Below are 12,050 nucleotides of genomic sequence, written 5' to 3'. Positions count from 1 at the left end.
CTCTCTCACACACACACACACACACACACACACACACACACACACACACACACAAACTCTCCTCTGAAACTATTTGGCCATCGTACACTCACAGACCTATGCGCCACAAGTAGACTCTTGAATTAAAGTTTCTTTACACTCTTTTGTATAGTCACTTCTTTTCTCTCTCCTCTTGCCTGTTTCACTTGCACACACACACACACACACACACACACACACACACACACACACATACACCAATAAACACGGGCAAACAAATATGGAAGGTTTTTGATTATATCTACTGTAGATTTAGGCAAATCAGTGCTGACATTGAGTCCAGGGTCTGTGTCATGCTGCTTTATCTTTCATTCTTTCTCAAGGCGAATTGTAAATAATGTAGAAGTGTTTATTTCTATCCTTTTTAAAAAAAATCTGCTTTAAGGCAGACCTTCCACCACACTTTTCTGGCTGACTGAGATATTGCCTATTTAGGTTTTATTTTTCCATCTCACTATTTTAGCTACTGAGGATCCTGGAGACCAATTCAAAATATGATGTGTATCATAAATGTAAAGCACAGGATTGGGTCATTGGTTTGTCCCTGTGTGGACTATGTTGTTTTTTACACAGTGCCGTAGCCAGAGGTTTTAGAAATACTGAGGCAATGAGTCCAAATTCTCCCACTGCAACCTGCACCCTCTTAGAAAGTTTTGTCAAAATGTTTTATTATTTTCTTCTGCATTTTCTTTATTCTTTTGAGTATTTTCATCTCTTTGAATGTTGTTTCAATACCTTTTTCCTAGTGCCAGGGATACAATTGGTGGAGAAATACTAACTTAGCTGTTTATTCATCAATTTTTAGAATATCAACTCCAAAAACAAATACTGCCTTATCAGCCTTAAATAAATCACGTGTAATTTATGTGTAATTGGAGAATGTAAACTAAGGTTTTAGAAACCCCCAATTCCACAAAACAATAGGTAGGACATGTCCTCATTGTCCTCAGTAGTAGCTACGTCTCTAGCTTTACTGATGCTCACAATTCCTCCCACATTCCACATACATGCAAAATAGACTGACTGGAGACTCTGAATTGCCTGCAGGTATGAATGTGAGTGTGAGTGGATGTCTGTGTGTTAGCCCTATAATGAATGTCCACCGTGTCCTGTGGTAGTTGTAGTCTCCAGTAACCTTAATAGGGACACGTGAGTAAAACAATATATGGATTAGTGAATAGTAAGCATCCAAATCTAATCAGACTATTTTAATAGAACTGTGTTGTACAATGTGGAAGCTTTTTTTAATGTGCCTTTATGACATTGTAAACCATCTACCTTAATAGTACCTGCTTTGGGATTGGTTTATTTTGGTGCTTACATGTAGACCTGCTCCTGACTGTATTCTATTAATATCTTGCCAGCTTGGCAATGCTTCCCAATAGCCTTTGAGGACAGAGAAATTCCTCCATCAAACTCGGGGCCCATCTGTGCTCATATTCCTCCCAAAAGGAGCCATCCTCCACAATTATAGCATTCTTCCAATGATACCATAATCATGCCATCACTCTGTGTAAGAACAGGCTCCAGGAAATTGTCTTGCTATTAATCTGACAAAATTACCAAGAAAGGAAATTAGACTGGGGAGGGTTTTTTTCTGGCATTGATTGTGTTTTAAAGGCAAGATGCACACGTTGCATGGCTCTTGGAGCTTAAATAATAGAACATTTAGCTTATTGATTACTTTAAATATGTGAGATATTTAATGTCAAGTTTTGACCTAATATGTTATCTTTGAGGTATTGCCGTTCATTACATTGATACGGATCCAGATTCACCTGAAAATCTGGGTCACTACAGAAATAGCCTTGTGGCGTACTCTCCCAAGACGGCAGCTCTGATAAATTGGTGGCTGTAGGTCACTATGACAATGGTTTGAGTGAGAAAGTGAAGATGAGAGCATGGGCTTGAGATTTTGATGAGGTTCTTGTTGGTTTTTAATCTATAAAAAGTTTTGTTTCTGAGGAGTTTGATGATGTGGGCGAACACATAAGACTAGAGGGATCCTCTAGGCGTTTTTCTGATCCTTTAAGTAGCACAGATTTGAGGGTTTTTGCACAAGTTATGCGTTCAAAATCCATAATCGCATATTATTTGTAGAATGTTCTTACTATGTGGGATACAATTTGAACCATGATTATTGGTACACTGTATTTCCATGGGCTAAAAGTACTTGTGACATTTTAAATACAACTTGCTATATTTTTTGGGGAATCCTGCAAAGTGACAGATGTTTTGTCTCGAGTCACCACAACAGGAAGGCAGATTTGGGACGAGAGACTCTAGAGTTGTAGTTTCTCTCATAGGTCTTTTCAGCTGCGCCCACTGTGAATTTCGGCCGGGTTTAAGTACAGGTGTTGAATGACATAATAGTGATGGGCAGTTCAGTCCTGACGCTAAAGAGTGAAATGATACTGTTGGATAGAAATGGTTCTCTGAGAGTAGCAGGAATGGAGCGGGGATCAGAGAGGATAAGAGCAAGGACAGAAGGAAGAATAGAGATTGAAAGAAAACAAGAGGAAAATGGTTAGGTAGTAGAAAGGTAAGCCTGGATAAGCCGTTTGACAAGTGAGCTCTGGACTGGAGAAAGCCAGTCAATGAAAAAATCTGCCAAGTTTATTTTATTCATGCTGTGGACAACTACGGCTTCACCATCCATTTTCTTTTACAGCCATACACAAACAAGGAAAACATAAATGCTACCAAATTCTATTCCGCGTTCCCTCTTTAATGGGAAGATGTTTTGATTGAGGCAGATCTCTCTGTCATGTTGAATATGACTAAATGATTCAAGCTTTTCTGACACCCCAGAATTTACTGGCATTCACATCTCTTATTCTCTTTAATCATATCCTCTTTCTATCCAAACCTGCTTCACACACATTGCATGCATGCATTTAAAATTCTACAGAAGCCCCAACTCCAAAGCAAACAGCGACAATAAGCATTTATTGTTGAAGCTTTTTGGTAGCCTGGCACCAAGTAATATGTTAACTAATGGGATGTCGAATGGAGTTATTTGCTATTGCTGCTGAAGAATAACAATTCACCAAACAGGATATTGAAAATACATTCTTTGAGGCTCTTCTTGATTTGTATGACCAAGATATCTCCCAAGTCTACATCTGAAATAAATTATTGAAAGGAAGACCTATCGTCTATTTTACAGTGCAAAAGGCATCAGCACTGTAAAATATATTTTAGCAAGGCTGTCAAACTGGCACACATAATTTTACTTGATACTTGATGATTGGCTGTAGAGCAAATACCAAAAGGAAAGTCATAATTCAGTATGCACTTTTACACACTGCACCCAAAGACTCCTCAGGGTTGATTCTAATGATACCCATGTGATTTACCCAGCAGATCCATGATCAGTGGGTAAAAAGGAATCCAGAGCTGACCTAATAAGCCATATATTTGCCTTTGTTACCCACTGTGCTTTTGGAATGAAGACATTAGGAACTATGAATGAGGAAACCTTATCACAAGAGACGTCGGAAATGTGACATATTTCCTGGGGGATAATTGTGCTTTATGTCTCGTTGGCCCACTTTTCCTTCATATTGATGCTTTGCTGCACACGAATGACAAACAGCTGCATCCCATATAAAGGTCTTTTTTAGTCAAATCCATTAGCAAAGGTTCAGAGCAAAGGACTTGAGAGCAGAATATCCTCCATTTAGGAAATGTTTACTGTTTGTGTTTAATTATTCGGCACAGTGTGAAAGGACTTGTCGAATTGGGTTAAAATGAAGATCCTCAGTTTCCCTTTTAATCTGAGACTTGCACCCAATACCCACGCAAAAACACAAACGCTGCTGAAGATAACAAGCGAGCAATACAGTAGAGCATGGATATAGTGGTGAATGGCTCATAGAGGATATTTATGTAATCTTGGGGCACCAGGGCTGACTCAAACCCGACTCAGAGCCGCTGTTGCAGAGAGAGGCCCAAGGACAGTAGCACATTTTCTAAATCCCTGGTAGACACAGAAAGTTAAGACAAGCAGTGTTGCAATAAAACAAAGCCCAACCCATTTATCTGAGCATCCCACACAACCCCTGGCCCAGATTTACAGCCCCGGGCATCCAGAGCTTCCAAATCTTCTGGCAGCGACTGCCGCAGATATTGATAGGAAGAGCGAGAATCCCACCAAGGAATCTGGAATCTGAGCTGGAGGGGCTAACTTCCCAAAACATGAGCTGTCCCTTAATGGTTTAGAATCAAACACCAAAGTGTATGATATAAAATGTTATGTACTATAATCACATTGTAAATTGGGATAAATTGTCTCCCATTGATTTTTGCTCTTTCTCTGAACTTGTCTAGCAAGTATCTTTTGCTATGTGGCATTAAGAGTTTATAGATTGTTTGATAAAGCCAGGTCTTTGATGAGCATTTGTACCCTCCGGAGACGGAACACAGCCGCTATTCCATCAAGAGCAAAATGCCTGTTTGAAAACAAATAAAAACAGACCCTTTCTCATCATTAGATCTAAAGCACTTAATCCTGCACAGAGTCGGCTCTCCTCTTCCACAGAAAACCTTTTCTTTGTATCCATCACATATGGATTTCCTTCATGGAGAATGTCTGCATACCAAGTTGCAGATGCTTACCACTGGAGTCTTCGCCATCAAGACCCTCTTTAGGTCACCCCAAGGGTGTGTATACAGATACTTTTTAAATTATTCACAAGATCAAAAATAATAGATTATAGCGCTGAGATAGAAAAGAGAATTTGTTGTATTAACAAATGCTTTTGTTCCTGAAAACTTAAAGCATTGCAGTTTGCTTCTGCCATACAGACAAGCTTTGAATAAATAGCCGGATTCTATTCCTCCTGAGTGAAGAATTTCAGCTTATTTATCTCACCATTTTTTCACTGCCAACTCATAAAACATGAAAAGGATAATACAAATCACTCACACACACACACACACACACACACACACACACACACACACACACACACACACACACACACACACACACACACACACACACATAAACTGGAACTGAGACACACCTACACAGGCCAGTATTTATGATAGCCAGGCTTTCTGTTCACCACAGGGGTAAATATTGGTACTAGTTGACGTGCCATTGTGGCTCTGGGGGCTTTGCTTTTAGTAGGTATAAAAAATGCGGGAAGGCCTTGTAGTCACATGAAATTTTACAGTAGGCATGAGACACTTTCATTGTTGCGTTTGCGTCTCTCAGAAGCTCCAAGGCTCTTCAGCTAGAAAACAACAATGGCCTCGTTGTTCCGTCTCATCTGCGTCCATGCCTGGTAAAAGGAACATAAAAGTGTCTTCCCCCTGCGAGCCACGGCTATAGTTGCACTGGTATCGGCACAATTCAGGCACAGAGGAATAGTTTTTCAAAGTGTCACCGTTTAGGGCATGGTTTGGATGTCAGCAGCTAAATGAATTAATAATGTGCCCTCAAGTTACATTTGATGTAGTGGGATCTGATCTTATATGACTTTTCACTCAAGGTAGCTAACATCCAGATGTTCGAGGAAAACCCTTTTTTTCCCCCTCAGGTTGCTAATGAAACATGGAGCAGGGAGGATGTTTACACTCGTTCCACCGACAAAAACATTACGAGGAATCTTGAAACGAGGCAAATGAGAGAAGTTGTTTCGTCAGAGCGAAATTGATTCAGAAATGTTGCACCATGTGTAAGTCTGGATGCATAATCACGGGGCGTATGAGTACATATACTGTGTCTACAGTATGTTTTGTCATTGTTCTGGGCTCTTTTGCTGCAAAGTATGCCCAGAATAGGATGAGAGATACAGTAGCTCACAGTGTGTGCTGTGTGCAGTTTTTGAGGAAGTGCAGACAACCCGAGGCCAAATTGCCTGCAGTGTTTGGACATGGCCTACTTCTAAGTGTGCAGTCATTAATGTGTTCCTCTACTCTGTTTAAAGTACACAAATGGGATTTTAATTCACGCCCAGAGATCAGTATGCAGATTGTCTGTACTGTGTATTTCCATCCCACTAAATTCAGTGCTGTAGTTCACCATACAGTAGTGTATATACTAGCGGTGTGAATCACACATTTTATCACAATACAATATTGATTCTTAGGACAACGATACATTTACTGATATCACAAAGTCTACCACGATACGATTTAGATTGGATTCAATTCTGGGGCCTGTTATGAATACAAGGCGATATATAAGCCCATTTAACACAATCAGTTTCATTTATATACTGTACAGTATATTTACAAAAAAACAACTAAAATATGACTTGTCAATGTCATTACAAAGCTCTTCCAGACAATTAAATTAAAAACAAACTCTTTTTAATAAAAAAAGAATAAATATAAAGTGGAAATTTCAAAATAAAGGCGCATCTTAAAGATGGCGATATCTGAATCGTTGAAGATTGAAGCGATATATCGCTCCAGATCGATGTATCGTTACACCCCTAGTATATACAGTACTTATGATACAATGTCATGGATGTTTAGACAGTGGTGACATCCTGTATGTGTGGCGCCTTGCTGTATAACCTTGAGTACCCTCAGTAAGCCGCAGTGTCTGAGGATGTGTGTGTGTGTGTGTGTGTGTGTGGGTTTTGTACCGTAGTGGCCTACTCTTGTCTCATGGACTTTGTAGTGCCTGTGTGTGTTTGAATAATGTCCTGCAGGAGACACTCTAAGTGCAACGTCTAGGACTCAGGCGTCAGCAGTAATATCAGGGCAACCTCTCCTCTTTGTGCATTGGCATGGGGGATATTACAGCATTAGAACTCATGAATTATAGCCATAGTGTTAGCTCAATGTCATGGGACATACAGTAGAAGTGTTGCTGGTACCACCAAGGCACCAGACAAAAGCTAGAAAAGGAGAAATGGGGATTATGGAATGTGTTTTAAGTATATCCCTGTGCATAGTGTTTTTGGACTCTTGTGATAAATTTAAGCCAATTTCACTTAATAATGCTGTATTGCATTAGGATGCCACATTTGTCACAAACTGTTGTGAGCTTAAGGCTGCTCTCCTGTTTGATCTGAAGGCTGCTGTGCTATCACAGTGCCAGGTCCGACTCAGTATTCTGTATCATAGTAAAAGGATCTGTGTGTTTCCCAAAGACAGGAGCAAGAAAAAAATAGAAACCGGTGCAATAACAAAAGATGCATTACCTAATAGATTTGGCAGAAATACAGAGTTCAAGGCGGTCTGATAAAGCTGGGTTACAGTACTTTAATCAATCACTAAGAACACGAGCCAATTTAGGAAGAAGCTTGACATTCAAGATAGGCTTTCAGACAGGATTAGAAATAGTGAATGGAGAGTAGACATATCTGCCAGGGCGAGCCGAAAGGACTGTTGTCAGGGGACAGTGTTCCCTCCTCCATGTGTGATATTGAGGCATGTCTCTGTCTCACCCACTCACACAACCAATCCCACCCCCCTTTTATATTTGAAAAGTCACATCCTGTCTTACTGGCCTTGCCCCTCAGTTACATGAATGCAGATGAGTATTAGTAACAAGACAGCATTGGTCGCCTCTGTTGTTTACTCTCTCCCTTCAAGAAAAGGCACTGTCATTTAAAATGTCCCTCGCAGCTCATCATCATCTGGAGTCTCCGGTCTTACTAATAATATCTAGAATATTAATGTGAACATGTAATGAGCAGAGGCTGCTTCTCTAAACAGACAACTGGGAGAATCACTGGAGGAAAAACAGCTGCTTTCTTTGCCTACAGGACATCGTTCTGGTGTTGTTGTTTTTTTACCTAGCTGCAACAAAAATGCTGCCTGTTTATCTTATCTTGAACACTCAAATATCTGGACACCACAATCTAAGTCGAAATGTAAGGATAAATCTGACTCTATCCTCAAATTTTGAGATGAATGTATCTATTTTCCGAAGCTTAAGGATTCCCTGAAGGGATAACCTAGCCTTTAGCTCCAGCCCTGCAGCCTGGGATCAATGGGGGAAACAGCCACGGGCTGTGATGCTGCTGGATAACTGTGGTGATTGATATCACCTCACTAATCCCTCCACATCTCCTCTAAATCCACCTGGCTGTTGCTCTGAATGAGCCTGTAATGTGATGACTTAAGTAAATGCTCAAAACCACATTTACATTTCCGATTGTCATATTATTATTCAAATTTAGATTATTTATTATTGAAATGAAAGCAGTCAGGATTATATTTTTATTATATTTCTTATTAACTATTAACTTATTTCTTATTATTCTTAGATCTGTATTCAGGCTTTCTGATGCTATACAATATCCCGTGTTTAAAATCGGATTACATTTCACAGCAAATATTTCTCTTAAATGTCAAATAGTGTATGCCACATAGTCCTTCTGTGCTATTTATTTCTTAACCACCTCTTATTAATGGCTGATAGAGGCCATGTGGCGCGGCATGTGTTTGTTTGGTCTTTGTTTACGCTGAAGATGAAGGTCACCCCCTCATTAGTGTAGCAGTATCTTTTTTGATGTTGTGATATACATAGTAATCAAGTGGGGCTCACTTTGCTGTTTACTGTTGACCTTTACTTAAAAGCACATCACTGTTGGGTCACTTTGAAACTTAATTATGCTCCCATGAAACTCCAAGCATCATGTACAGTGGACAGACCTCATTTAATCTGTTGTCATTAGGCTGCAGTAACCCTGTGCTCCCTCTGTAAATAGGGCTCACACCATAATGTTTATGAATCCATTATGTCTTTTTTCTATGTAAGAAAATAGAAACTCACTCGTGTACATCCCGGGTTTCAGCTGTGTATTGAGAAATCCTGCTTGTCACACAACAATACAGTTTGGCACCTCTCACTTCTCTGCAACTGCCATGCATTTGCATGTCAATAGCATCAGTCTACCACTGTGCTTTCGGCATTTGTGAATACTCTGAAAGGAAGCCAGGTAGTGGAGTTTGAAAAGAAACATCAGAATAATGTGTTGGGTGTTCCTGCCTTCATTAACACGTTATTTTCTCAAAATCCATCTTAGCTCATTTGATCATCAATCCCAATTGATTCATTTAGAAGTACAACTCAGGACAGTTTTAAAAGTACATGCAGCATTTTAAAGCACATCCTCAAGGGAAAAGGCAACACACTGTGATACTTTTAGATCAGATCAAATTAATCAATTCCCGTTCTTACATTGAGTTTAACACCATATTTTACCTGAATGTGGAATATCTCTGTGTTTGCACATTACTGTAACTGCTGCAAATGCTAAGGCACCTAATGCATTATTAGCTCATTAATTTTATGGGCAGCATCTGGGTCATGTCTCTGCTTGGTATATGTATTATTCTGTGGAGCCGTTTCAAACCAAATGATAAAGTTGATCTTTCATTTTTCCCTGGGAACTGCAGCCTACTTACCTTAAATTAAAGCCGTTATTTAGCTTAATAGGCCATGGAAAGATTCATTTTCTCAGCATACTTACAGTACATACTGTACATGCTAGCACACACACATAAGCACACAAATGCACGAGGCTATTACATTTTGCAGTCAAGGCCCAACAGCTTTCATTTTATTGTTAAAAAATAAAAAGGGAACGAAATTAATTCACATTCTTTTGGACAAGTTGATCTGAATTTTTAATCTCCGTCTGCAGAAACATAATTCACAATGCAGTGTATGAAAGTGGTGAATTACATGCACTCAGAGCAAGGCTTCACTGCTTTTTGAAATGGTGCATAGCTAAGTGTTGTCCTCAGGATGATCAGCACTTCAAAGGCCTGGCGTTGTATGGTTTATGAGGATACTTCTGTTTGTGTTTTAGTTTCTGTAATGGGGGGGTGTCGGGGACATTACAATTGCAATAATTCATTTTCTGTATTCCTAGCACTACATGTCCACCAAATTGTCACATTACTGCATGTAAATTACCCACATAATCCCAGTTTTAGATACATACTTTGTGCTATTCACTGCATAGGCAATCTAAATCACGTTATCATGAGATCCATTCCTCTGGCCCGGAGGAACTCTTTTGTTCTGTTTAAATAATTGCCCTCCAATGTGGGTTACTCTTAGTTGCATATCTGCATTTGATATCGGTTCTGCAAATGATTATTCAGGCCAAGGACAACTGCATGCTCTCTTTAACTCTTTAACCCAGAGTAAAAGGGTCAATACTAGCCATAGGAGCTGATCCATCTAAGATTTTGTAATGCCGTGCCAATGAACTTGGAGCCCTGATTGTGAGAGATCAACTCTCCGTTGTAATTACCAGCCAGACCTCAATTAACTCACAGCAAACCCTCAGTTCAACTCTATATGTTTTTTCAAGTGTTAATAGCTGCCTTAAGAAAAATGTTTCCCCCATTCCCATCCCAATCAATTATCAATTATTTGCTGCTGTCAATTCAGCTGATCCACTTGGATCAATGTTCAATGTGCTGCATATTGTCAGATACATTACTTAAAATTACATACTTTAAGCATTAAATACAGAGTTTAAATAATAAATAAGCCATTAATCCCAAATGGGATACTCTCATTAATCTCAAACCATAATCAATCAATTTTAATGTTAAGCAAGTTTTCTTCTCAGGCAGTAACTCTAGATAACTGGTGGGGAGCTCCATGACAACCAGCATTTCGACCAAGGAGTACAGCAGGAGTAATACACAGCAGTTCACATTTGAAGTCATTGTCATAAACTTTGATTTGCTTTATATACGTAGTGCCATGCCAGCGCTGTTCAGGTTCCTTGCACTTGCCTGAATTTTATTAGGGATGCATCCCAGAAGGCTAAAAATCCATCCTCCTTTCAACTGTAAGCCAGAAATTGATGTTAGTGCTGCCATGTTATACGTGCTGTCCTCACAGTGGAGGAGATGAGAGGAGCTGCTTGAAATATCTGCTGAATTCTCCTTGGTATGCTCGAGTGTATCCTCTCTAGGAATTCAATCATGTTTCACATGTGCTCACCAAGTCCAATCAAATGTGTTGCCACTTTGCAGATGTGGGATGATATGACCAACAACTAGGAAACACAACATTTAGTAATGCAAACATGGAATATCTGATTCAGCTGGTCACTGACACTTGTGTGATAATACGTGATGAAAATGCTCTTTTGGGTAATTAGCCGGTCATGATGCTGAAACACAAAGAAGCCATTGAAATTCTGGACTACTCTTCTTTTCTTTTATTATTTTTCCCCTCTAGCCTCTTGAGCAATAGTTTTGTAAAAGTGGTGTCAAAGACAAAGAACAGAAAAGGAAAACAAGACTACGTAAGTACAGCCATCCTAGTGCCTCTGTGAGGCTTTATTTTAGGCAAAGCGGTATTTTGAGTGATTTGGACATAAATCATAAAAGCACATGCAAATATTGGACAAATCTGAATTTTGACCGATCATGCTAGATAAAAAGTCAATGATCACTCAGGTTATTACAGTTCATACTGTGGGGAACACAAATTTCAGTACCACATTTTCATGGCAATCCATCCAATAGCTCAAGATATTTCACTAAAACATTTGACTGACCAGACTGGCATTGCCACTCTGAGAGCCACACTTGTAGTGTGGCTAAAAAACCCAAAACACCAACATTCATAGTATATGTTTGTGTTATACTAATGCTGAGAGCTAGGCTGAGTATTGGTACTGAAATAACCCAGTACCAAAAAGTATCGAAACCAGTCAAAGAATACCTGCATTTAAACAATTTTTTTTTAATCAATATTTTAATTGAGAAAGGCACAAGATTAACAACATTACACATCACAGTTTTAGCCCTTTCTTTTCTTTTTTTTCAGCCCTCCTTTCCCTTAACACACACACATACAATGTAAGACAATCCAAAACTAAAACCAGAAAGTGTCTCTCCCCCCAAAAACAAAACAAAAGACTAAAGACGATGATGCTGCACCCTTTCTTTGATTAAAGTGTATATTTCATCCCATGCCTGGATTGTTTTAATGCTGGCGCCATGTATTCGGGCCACGGACCACTCCATCGAAACAACTTCAAGAAATGAGTTGGCCCATTGCT

This window comes from Sander vitreus, chromosome 10, assembly GCF_031162955.1.
Source record: "Sander vitreus isolate 19-12246 chromosome 10, sanVit1, whole genome shotgun sequence".
Classification (NCBI taxonomy): Eukaryota; Metazoa; Chordata; class Actinopteri; order Perciformes; family Percidae; genus Sander; species Sander vitreus.
Note: the sequence above shows the minus strand (reverse complement) of the source record.